The following is an 11900-nucleotide window of genomic DNA, read 5'->3' on the forward strand; positions in this document are numbered from 1 at the left end:
CCATCTTGCCTTAACAAGTCTAGCCCAGGGCCCCACTGCCCGTTGTGCTTTCCAGAGATCAGATTAATTGCCTACCATTTGGAAATTCAAGGTAAGGGCACCTATTTATTTTAAAAGAAAATCATATCCTCCCAGTCAGTTTGCAACCCCAGCCTAAGGTGGGGAGGCATCCCCAGCCCTGGGTAAGCCTGTTGTCAGAATCAAACAGTGTGGAAGTCACATTGGTTCCATGCTTTTCACAAACAGCCCCTGAAGTTCTAGTGTGACACTGAACTTTTTTTTCAGTGGATTATTTTAGCTGCCAGCCAGTTCTGGGATCTCTCTCCCCTGGGGTCAAGTTCAAAGAGAATTCCAATGTGATTAAGTAAACATATGCAAGTAATAGATTTATGTGCTGCTGTGCTATTCTTTGTGATGTTGGCATTGGGGGTAGGGAATTATAACAGCTCCTGGGTGCTCAGCTTATTTCCTAAGAAATTAACTCATCAGTCTCCAGTGTGGATGAAAACACTTCTTGGGACATTTGAAATTCAAAGTGAAATGCATGCATGGCTCTATCATTTGAAGAGGACAAGGGGAAGAAAGATCAGGGGGAGGCAATGGTTTGAACACGAGAGGACGAGTGAGGGGTGAGCTGATGAATCTCTGCTGTTTGTGGATGCGTGTGGTTCGTGGAGAGAAGCAGAAGCAAGTCAGGTATTTCTGTCCATCACAGCTGAGAAATTGGACTGTAAATGGAACCTGGAGCAGTGAGCTGAAACTGCCCCACGTGGGCAGTTAATGGAAACGTGGAGAGCTTTTCTCTTTTAACAAAGTACTTGAGCTATTATCTCAGCATACCCACTGCGCACAGGGACCACACAGGCGGCTGGGCTGCCCCGGTAGCTAGAGCCAAAATAAACTCCCTCTCAGCTCGGCAAGCAGATGCTCTGGTCCTGATCTGCCACTGGCAACAAATGATGTTTGGGACCCAAACCCGTCCCCGGCCACCCCTTCTTTACACCCCAGGGTACAGAGGACCTTTAGGAAAACCATTAGTCAACAGATTCATTTCACAGCCCTATCCCTATACATGCCCCCATTTAATCCTCACAACCACCCTGCGAGGAGGCTTTATCATCACTCCACCTTGCACATGTGACAATCCCATTTTACAGAGGAGAAAACTGAGGCTCAGGGAGGTTATCAAGGCAGAGTGAGGGCTGGAAATCAAGTCAGCAAAGTGAATCCTGAGCTCTTTCCATTATGCCACGGAGACAGGGCCCTCAGAATCGTGCAATACACCATGCCTCAGCCCTCACATCAAACCCAAGCAACCTCTCAGCTCAAGACTCACTGAGGATGGGGAAGTGGACCTGGCCTTGAACAGGAAAAAGAAGTGGGAGGGGGCCATATAAAAGCAAGTGGAGTCCCACTCTCATCTGAGTGAGAAGTGGCTGCATGGCCACGTCTGGGAAACCCGCATGGTGTTCATGAGAGCTTTACTGGCATCAAGGTCAAGCTGCACCTTGAGAGAACCCATTCCATGGGAAAGGGAGCCTAGGGGGAAGCTCTTGGCCCAGTCAACAGATTCGTTGGAGGGGAGACTCTGATTTCGGTGAGGGATTTGTTGTTTGCACTGGTTGGTCCCTCAGCCGGCCCCATGGATCCATGACGGAACTTTACAGAGAGCAGAGGCGGTAAGAGAAAGGGAGCGTACTGTGTGCTCATTAAGACTCAGGCTCTGAGGCCACAGGCAGACTGAACCACTGCCTGCTGCCCTCTCCTAATACCCATGTGACCTGTGTAAGTCGCTTGACTTCCCTGTGTGTATGTGGGATGAAGAAAATGAGTGAGTTTGTGATTTTCTAATTCTATCGTTCTTGTATTCTTGGCATGAAAGAAAGGAGACACGTGTAAGATAGAAGAAATCTGGTAAAAATCCTGCAGTTGAATTTGAATAGGAAGTATCAGTAAGTATTCATGACGCATTTTATCTTTAACGAAAGAAAAGAACTAGTTCTGAGATTTATTCACTGAAAAGGCCTAGAAACAATCACCAACCCAAGAGAAATAAGCATCCCTCACACCCAGATAGCGCTTTTAAAATACCACTTCCTACTGGAAGGAACCGGGGCTACTTGGAGAAACGATTGGTTCCAGAACTGGCTCAGGAAATATACAAGATGAGACTAAGCCATCAAAGGGTCATGACAAAAGACTCAAGGGTCACTGGCTCAAGTTGAGAAAATCTGAGCATCCCTAAGGGTAATAACTGCCGTGGATCGAAACACACCAAACATACTTAAATCCATGGGACCATTAATGGTGCTAAACCTAACTGGTTACCATTAGAGGATGCTAGAGGACCCATTCCTTATTTTGAAAACTGATAAAATTAAAGCAATCAAGCATTCAACCTATCTTTCCAGAAAGGACTATGCCACTGAGGAAGCAAAGAGTTGATAGAGGGACATTTCTCATTGTAGAAGTAACTGAGCTAATAAATAAAGAACAATGATAGAATTAGAATGTCCCATTCTGCAGCCCCTAATAAACTAATGGACCTAAGCATTTCTCCTCAATGGCTGCTAATATCACAGAGAGATAGAGATAGCTACAGAGACAGAGAGAGAGAATCAGACGTTAACTGCCTTCTGATAGAAGAACACAGCACCACCTATGAAGTAGTAATGACTAAAAAAAAAAACGAACTTGAATCTGATCAAGCTTCTGGATTCAACTACCAATTTATAGGAAATACAGCTGAAGAGCATGTTAAAGGACACCAAGGGGCTGCAATCAGCAAAACCCAGACTGGGGAAGCCCCACAAACAGCCTGGTTTCTTGTATGATTAAATTGCAAGAAGGAAAAAAACAGATGGAGGGGGAGACTGTAGAATAAAAGAACGACAAATTTAGAAACAAATGAACTAGTCACGATGTACGAAATTTTGCAGATCCTGATTCAAATAAGCAAACTGTTTAAAAAATTTGACATCTGGGCTTCCCTGGTGGCGCAGTGGTTGAGAGTCCGCCTGCCGATGCAGGGGATACGGGTTCGTGCCCCGGTCCGGGAGGATCCCACATGCCGCGGAGTGGCTGGGCCTGTGAGCCATGGCCACTGGGCCTGCGCGTCCGGAGCCTGTGCTCTGCAACGGGAGAGGCCACAACGGTGTGAGGCCCGCGTACCGCAAAAAAAAAAAAAAAAAAAAAAAAAAAAAAAAAATTGACATCTATGAGACAAGTGGAAATTTGAACACTGACTTGGTATTGGATGATATTAAGAAATCATTACAAATTTCTTTTAGGGGTGGTAATTCTATTTGGGTATGTCTTTTTAGAAATATCCAACGCATCCTTATCTCAGACACATACTGAAATATTTATGTGGCTCTGCAGTTGAACTCTGAATAGTGTTGGCTACTGGAAAACCTCAGAGCCCAGGCTTCAGTGGGGGTGATGATGCCAATTCTGGGGTATCCAAGAGATGGTGCCTGGTGGAAGATGGCCAATGCCTAGCGGAACCTTGGGAAGCCCATGGCGCCACCTGGTGGATGACAACTTGATCCCTAGCATGTTTAAGTTACCTCATGGGAAATGCTAGAAGACGCTGTGTGTACAGCTGGGGTAGAATCAGGTTAGTTGGGATTATTACTTGTAACATGGCTCTTCCATATGCTCAGGCTGGTAAGGTCTACAGAAATTCAGGCAGCATATTATTTACAAAAAGGTGACAATTTCTTGTACAAACCTGGAAGGGCTTTTTCTAAATACTCAAATTTCTTGGCAGTTTCCCACAAGAAAAGAGAATTCAATGGCTTCTTCTATTCAAGGTCACTTAAACCCTAGTATATTTGGGTTAAAATACACAGACCTTTCCTTTTCCTTAGAAAATTCTTCCCATATCAGTAGTGCTCAAACTTTGGAAGGCATCGGACTCACTTGTTAAAAATACAGGTTCTGGGTCATCCACCACCCCAGACCTTTATGGGTGGGTCTAGGAGAACCAGGGCCCTTAACAAACTCATAGACCTCCAGGAAAGGCTCAAAAGAAGAAGAAGAAGGAAAAGCAGACCTCCCTCTCCCCTTCCCATTTGTTCAAACTCGGGACATTCAAAGCCCCTGTGCCTCTGTCCTGTAAGGCAGGTGCTCACTCTGTGTCTCAAAGGTGCTGAAGCCTCAAGAGTGGGCCCAGATTACAGGCCCATGACCAAGGCCAGCTGATGGTCATGACGTTTCCCCGCTGTCCTGACCAGCTGATCACAGAATTTCCAAACTGCCCAGCTGCTCTATCTTCCCGTGGATCCAAGAAGAGAGAGGGACCATCTGGTAGAATGATGACTTGGGGATGGGGATGGTTGATCTCTGAGGATAGAGCAGGCCCCTTCTTTATGCCCCAGACCTTGTGCAGGAAACAGAAGACCTGGCCCCTGCCCCAAAGGGACTCAGAGTCTAATCAGCTTTACTTCATATCCTCTCCTTCATCCACCCTCCACTCCATCCTCACCTGGCCCTATCCTGGACCAGGGCTTCCTATCTCCCTTGGACCATCCCAATAATCCCTACTCCACCATCACCCACTGAAGCCCAGCCCCTGAGATCTTCCAGTGGCATTATTCAGGGTTCAATTACAGAGTCATTGTAAATATTTCAATATGGGTCTGAGATAAGGATGCATCTGATGAGGACTCTTAGTTGTTTAAAAAAAATCCATAATGGAATTCTCACTCCTGAATATAATTAACAATGATGGATTAATCTTACTCATCTTCTGAGCCTCTCACCTTTCCCAGCTGTCTTTCTTCTGTCTCACTTTCTTCCTAAAAAGAGGCAGGACCATGCTACAGCCCGTTTGAAGTCCTCTTTGGTCTCCTTTTTGCCTCCAGAATAAAGTCTAAACCTCTTGGCCTGACACCAAAGATTCCCACCACCTGGCCCCAGCTCATCCCTTCAGCCTCCTCTCCCGGTCAGCTGTCCACACCTCCTGTGCTTCAGCCACCAGAACTTAACCACCCTTCTCTGCTCACACCCCACACCATCTACCCACGGCACGTCGCTCCTGGCAGTGCCTCAGCCAGGAGCATCCTCCCCCTTCCAAGGCCCCATCACCCTTCACCACATCTTCCCTCGTGCTCCAGTTACTATGAAGTGCTCTCTCTACCCACAGCAGGTCACTTCGAACGGTACTATGACGTTTATTTCATGCTATCATGAACTCTGCATGTTGTTTCCCTCCTGGTCTAACTCTATCCCTCCCACTAGACGGAATGGCAGATCTCATTCATTCACCTCTGTCTTTCCCCCAGTGCCTGCTTCAGTGCACGTTACACAGCAGGTGCTATTTAATCCGTGTTTGTGGGCTGACAATAAACTGTCCTCTTGGGTGTTTTTATAAGAGAGCTTGTTCTCTAATAGTTCTTCAGGTGGTACCGGCACACATGCCAGCCATCACACATGCCCAGAGGGATGATCCTAGCGTTGACATGGAATCCCATGTTGAGGGCACGAAATGCCCATGCCCCAGCAAGGCAGTACTTTCTTGATATGGGGATACTTTTAACTTCAGCATCCGTTGATGGGAGACAATTGTTGTAGCCCACAGGAATCTTGCAGGCAGTGCCCAGCCAAAACAAGTTCTCCCTACTGAAATCTGAAAGGCTGAGAATCCCCTTCTGTGGCCCCGGGGGACGGCCACTGTCAGAGGAACTGCACCAGCTGCAGACCCAGCCTGGAGTGGGTTTATGCACCAGCCAAGAGGAAGTGACACCAGCACAGCAGAAGTAAAACCCCCCATGCTCATTCAGTCGGTGGGGGGCCAGACTCCGAAGCACCACACCCAATAGGGCTAGGAGATCTCTGCCCTGAATATACCCACCTTGAACCATGGAGGCTGACGGGGCCAGCCTGCCCCCCGTCACACAGCCGTAGCGGGCAGCTAGGAAGGGACCTGACCCCCTGCACTTCCTGGATTCACATCTTCCACTAATCACAGTGCAACTCCAGGTGTGGCTGACCCCATTCATTCCCCACCCCCTCCAACCAGAAGCATTTCACAGCATTCTCTCAAAAAGATCCAATTCTACAATTCTTAGTGAGATGTAGATTTTACTAACACTTTGGTGGGAAGATACATCACAGGTGAAGCTCCATAAAAACCACCTTTAAAGATTCTCTGTTGTCTGCGTATGTCCCCCCCAGCTTATCTCCTTTTGTCACTTCCCAAATTCTCCTATTGTCCTCAGCCCTGGCCTGAAACCCTATTGAGCAAAAAAGGCATTAAGCTTCTATTGTAACTGAGGTCTGTCCCTTGGTGGGGATGAGAATCCTCGCTCTCCATCCAGACACAGCTTCTTTGCTACTGATCAAATTGTTCTCCGTAAGTCCCTTCTCCCTCCCCGCCAAACAGTTTCCTTTGTGGAGGAGAGATTATGCTACTGAGAAATTAAGTTAGTCTTCACAGTGGCGCAATAAGTTGAGTTTTTTCCATCGATCAGGCACTGTGTAAGGAAGGCACTGACATGCGTGACTTCATGTAATGCCCCCAACGACCTTGAGAGGTAGGTACCCCCACTGTTAAGGTGAGAAAATTTAGTCCCAGAGAGATTGAGCAATGAGCCCAATGTCAAACAGCTAGTAAATTAATGAAAGACAAGTCAAATTTTTTTAATGAGCAAAGATTTGAATAGACATTTCTCCAAAGAAGGTATCAAGCGGCCAATAAGTACATGAAAAGATACTCAAATCATTAGCCACTGGGGAAATGCAAATCAAAACCACAGTGGGGCTTCCCTGGTGGCGCAGTGGTTGAGAGTCCGCCTGTCGACGCAGGGGACACTGGTTCGTGCTCTGGTCCGGGAGGATCCCACATGCCACGGAGCGGCTGGGCCCGTGAGCCATGGCCACTGAACCTGCGCGTCCGGAGCCTGTGCTCCGCAGCGGGAGAGGCCACAACAGTGAGGGGCCCGCGTACCGTAAAAACAAACAAACAAACAAACACAGTGAAATACCACTTCACACCCACAGCATGGCTATACTCAGAAAGACAGATAGTAAGTGTTGGCTAGGATATGGAAAAGTTGGAGCTCTCGTACGCTGCTGGTGGGAATGTAAAATGGTGCAGACACTTTGGCAAACAGTCTGGCAGTTCCTCAGAAAGATAAATATAGGGAATTCCCTGTTGGTCCAGTGGTTAGGAAGTGGTGTGGCAAAAAAAAAAAAAAAGATAAATATAGAAGTGTCATATAACTCAGCAATTCCACTCCTACATATCTATGCAAGAGAAATGAAAATATGTGTTCACTGAAAAACTGTACACAAATATTCATAGCAGCATTATTCATAATAGCCAAAAAGTAGAAACAACACAAATGTCCATCAACTGATGAATGGAAAAATAAAATATGGTATATCCGTAAATTAAATATTATTCAGGCATAGCACTGATTCGTGCTACACGATATACATGAACCTTGAAATTATTATGCTAAGTAAAAGAAGACAAACACAAAAAGCTACATATTGTATGACTCCATTTACATGAAACGTCCAGAAAAGGCAAATCCATAGGGACAGAAAGTAAATCAGTGGCTGCCTGGGGCTGGGGGAGGGGAAGCGGGAAGGGACTGCTTTGAGTGCTGAGTTATTTTTTTAAAAAACTTTTTGTCAGCACTGAACGGCACGTGGGATCTTAGTTCCTCGAACCCGCGCCCCCTGCAGTGGAAGCACAGAATCCTTTTTTTTTTTTTGATATTTATTATGTTTATTCATAATTTGATTATGCTCGGTGGGCAGCACAACTCCAGGAGCCTCCCGGAGCCTGGGGATCTGAGCTACGGTCACAGACCATGCAGGAGGCTTCATCAGGGTTGGGAGGGTGCGGGCTTTCCCTGGTGCTTTCCCACGTGCTGGTAGGGAAGGAGGAAAGGGTGCGAGCATCACCATTTCTTAAGTTCGGACTTTCTCCTTTCTACACTTCCTCCACGCCCTGTTAGTCATCATCATCATCATCCTCTGGAACAAAAGTATCATGCTCAAGCAGAGCAGCAGAGTTCTTGCTAATGAGCGTCCCGACAGAGAGAAAGGGGATCACGAGGGAGAACACACGGAGAAGGGACGAGGACATTTCACCGGTTTGGGCAAAATGGCGCCGCTGAGGGGAACGGGGACTGACCTCATGGTACCAGACTCGGAACTGACACCGCGTCCGTCGTCCGTCGGAGACCTGACCACCTTTCCTCAGGCTCAGCCGGCTCCGGAAAGCCCCAGATGCGACGGGTGCCAAGGCGAGCCAGCGGCGGACGCCGTCTCCCAGCTCCGTCCCTCGTCCGGGCACCTGGAAGCACGGAACCTGAACCACTGGACCGCCGGAGAAATCCCTGAGTGCAGAGAGTGATGCAAATGTTCTGGAATTAGACAGTGGTGATGGTCGCCCAACCTTGTAAATATAATGAAAACCACTGAATTGTGCACTTTAAAACGGTGAATACTATGGTATGTGAATTACATCTCAAAAACAAACCAACAAAACAGCTGATCAAAAGCCAGCCAAGAGTCCAGCCCAAGCCATCAGCCTCTTGGTCCCGCTCTGACACCCCTTAAAACGCCCATCGCAGCCTCACACTACCAGAGTCCCTCATGAGGAGAATCTCACACCCACATCTGCTGCTGAAGGGCAGCTGGCTTTTTGTTTTTAAAAAGGCTTCAAATGCTTGGCATTAATTAATTAATTTATTAATTTATTTATTTTTGGCTGTGTTGGGTCTTCATTTCTGTGGGAGGGCTTTCTCTAGTTGTGACAAGCAGGGGCCACTCTTCATCGCGGTACGCGGGCCTCTCACTATCGCGGCCTCTCTTGTTGCGGAGCACAGGCTCCAGACGCGCAGGCTCAGTAGTTGTGGCTCATGGGCCTAGTTGCTCCGCGGCATGTGGGATCTTCCCAGTCCAGGGCTCGAACCCGTGTCTCCTGCATTAGCAGGCAGATTCTCAACCACTACGCCACCAGGGAAGCCCCACAGCTGGCATTTTTTTACCGTGTGACTCTGGGGACAAGGCCCCACCCTTACAGCTAGCTGGACGGGGGCATGGCCTGGAACACCCCCAGCCTGGCCAGAAACCTGTGACTTCACTCCACAGGACAGCCCAGGTCAGTCAGATCTCTCTCTCCCTCCCTCTCTCTGGAGTCTGGAACCGGAGAACGAGGGACTGAAGAGGTAAGCTGTGAGAGACAGACAGAGGGGACATGGGGGGAGACCTGCACTCAGAGCAGCCCTGGGAGCTGGTGAGCAGGTGGAAGTCGGAGGAAGCTGCAAGGATGGATAAGCCAGGGAGGGCAGTCAGAAGAGAGCAGAAAGAGGCTGTCTTCTTCCTTCCCAAGGCTCTGTGGGCTCCGTGAGCCATACTCGAATTCCTGTTCTGATTCCAGTCCCTGTGGTGTCTTTACAGTAGCTACCTGTTCAAGGGAGGTCTGTTCTTTGCACTGAAAAGAGCCTGATGACACCCAGCAGGCATTTGTTGACCCAGGTTGGATAGACCAGCTCCCCCAGATTCATGGCCTTAGGGATGGGTTCTTTCGTTTACAAAGAAAACAGCAGATCTCAATGGTCTCTTCTGGAGCCCAGCCGAGACAGCATCGGGCCATCTGCCTGAGATTCCATATGTAGGACTCCAGGACCCATCTGAGATACTGGCCTCAGAAGCCCTTGCACCTGCCCCGCAACGAGAAGATAATACACAAGGTGTAGGTTTCCACAGTGCGGACCAGTTACCATCTTGGTATCATTCTTTACTTTCCTTTGTCTTCTGACTTATTTGCTATGATTTAGCCTCTGCAATCCCCTCAAGTCAACCCAGTTTTTTACAGACCAACAATTGGTGTGGAATAATAAAGATAGTCAAACTAAATATCTTATCTGGAGTGACCTTGAACTTATCAGTATTCTTCAAAGTAAGGAAAGACATTTCACATCTCACTTTTAATGAGGAAAAAAAAAACTGTTGCTGGAAGTATTTACCTTTCATCTACTGCGCTGAGAGATGGGGGAGATTTGTCGGCTTTGATCTCCACTTGTTTAATTACCGGGAAATGAAGGGCGCGTGAGCCAGCAGGATCATGAAGTCTCACTCTTGCTGCAGAAGATGGCAGCTGGGGACCCAGCAGCCTGGCATTTTATTTTCCCAGATCAAAGCTGAACCAGCACCAGGATGGAAGAAGTATCCCGATGAGATGCGCCTGAAGAAGAACCAGGTGGCAGAGACTTGACCAAAGGGGTCACTGGACCAGCATCTCCCATGGGGTCTCCCCTTCTCGCCTCCCACCCTAAGATAAGGGCACGGTGTAGTCCAGGGCCCTGTCTGGCCTGCCCGAGCCAAGTGTCTGCCCGCACACCACATGCCAGGCCCCAACTTGAGGCAAGCCCAGCACACCTGTGCACCCACGGCCTTAGTTCTGACCGTTTTCAACACACTGCTAGCACCTGACTCCACCTGTGCTGGAGTCCAGCTACAACCTCCCAGGTACAACCTCAGGTTGGTCCTCTTCTGAGCCTCACCTGCACAGCTCAGGTGAGGGAACACCATCCCAAGGAAAAGACCAGGGGACAGAAAACAAGACAAAAGCTGGCCTTCTCCGTGGGCCGCCCATGACATGGAAGCTGGAATTTGGCCTCTGGGCATGCAGGGGCTGATGGGTAGCCACGGGATGAAGGTGGGTAACACTTGGGGGCAGGGTGCACTGTCGGTTGTGATGGATATCATCCCACCGTGCTTAGCACAGGAGTTACTCCACGATGCTCATCTCTAAAATGAGGGTGTTAAATGAGACATTCTTGAAGAGCCTTCCCTCTTTAACATCATCTATCTTTATGATTCTATTTATTGAGCCTCTTCTGTAACCAGACCTCTGCTAGCTCCTCCAGAAGTCACATGGGTTGATCATGGTAGTGGTGGTGGTGATGGCAGCTGCTCACATTTACTGAGTCCTCACGATGTGCCAGGTGCACCAGGGGCTGTACAAAGATTAACTCACTTAATCTTCAGAAATCCCTATGAGGTCAATACCATTATGTATTATCCCATTTGACAGATGAGGAAACTGAGGCCAGAAAGGTTCACATAGCTGTTAAGTGACAGAGCATGCTGTCAAGATATTATACTTCCCTTACATTCCAAACAAGGAGACAAGACAAATCCACATGAAACAACGTAAGAGAAAATATGATGTAGGATTAAATTGTGCAGAACAAATGTTAAGCCCTAAAGTAGGTATCAGAAAACTCTGGCACATGGAGCAAACAGTCCACTGCCTGTTTTTGTAAATAAAGTTTTACTGAAACACAGACACACCCATTTGGGGCATACTGTCTATGGTGGCTTTCATGCTGCATTGGCAAAGCCAAGTAGTTGAAACAGAGATCACGTGGCCTAAAATAGTCACTGTCTGACCCTTGAAAGTTTGCCAACCCCCTCTCTTATGGTGACCAACTGGCTGGGTTTGCCCAGCACTGAGGGAGTTCCTGAGATGCAGGACTTTATGTTTTTAAAACCAGTAAAATCTTGGGCAGACTGGAACAAGTTGGTCACCCTACCTGCTCTACAACAGCTCAGAGGAAGGCAACATCCCTGGGAGTTGCAGAGTTGATAGAGGTGAGCCTTGATAAATGTGCAGGATTTGGATATATGGTGGGTGGGACATGGGTAGGATAGAGGGAGGAAGAACATTTGAGATAGGAGAGAGCAGCAGGAGCCTGGAGAAAAATCAGCATGAGATGCTCACCGGACAGCGAGGAGAGAGACGGGTCTCCCTGAGCAGAGAATGCCCATCAGGACGCAGAAGTTGGGCCCATTAACTGAAGACTCCACAAAGGGTAGCTCATCATCATTGGCGGCAGTGTAAACAGGTCCCATCAGCTGGACAGTGCGTA

The 11900-nt window shown here is 48.1% G+C and overlaps 1 pseudogene across 1 annotated transcript; it reads right to left on the bottom strand.

Moving 5' to 3' along the window:
- Nucleotides 1–7969: 7969 nt before the first annotated feature.
- LOC309816361 (essential MCU regulator, mitochondrial-like) lies at nt 7970–8618 on the bottom strand (annotated as a pseudogene). The gene is made up of 2 exons: nt 8601–8618; nt 7970–8416 (listed from the first exon to the last, which is right to left on the bottom strand). The product of its transcript is annotated as an essential MCU regulator, mitochondrial-like (transcript).
- Nucleotides 8619–11900: the final 3282 nt, after the last annotated feature.

The sequence above is a fragment of the Mesoplodon mirus genome, assembly GCF_964341445.2.
Source record: "Mesoplodon mirus genome assembly, chromosome: 2".
Classification (NCBI taxonomy): domain Eukaryota; kingdom Metazoa; phylum Chordata; class Mammalia; order Artiodactyla; family Ziphiidae; genus Mesoplodon; species Mesoplodon mirus.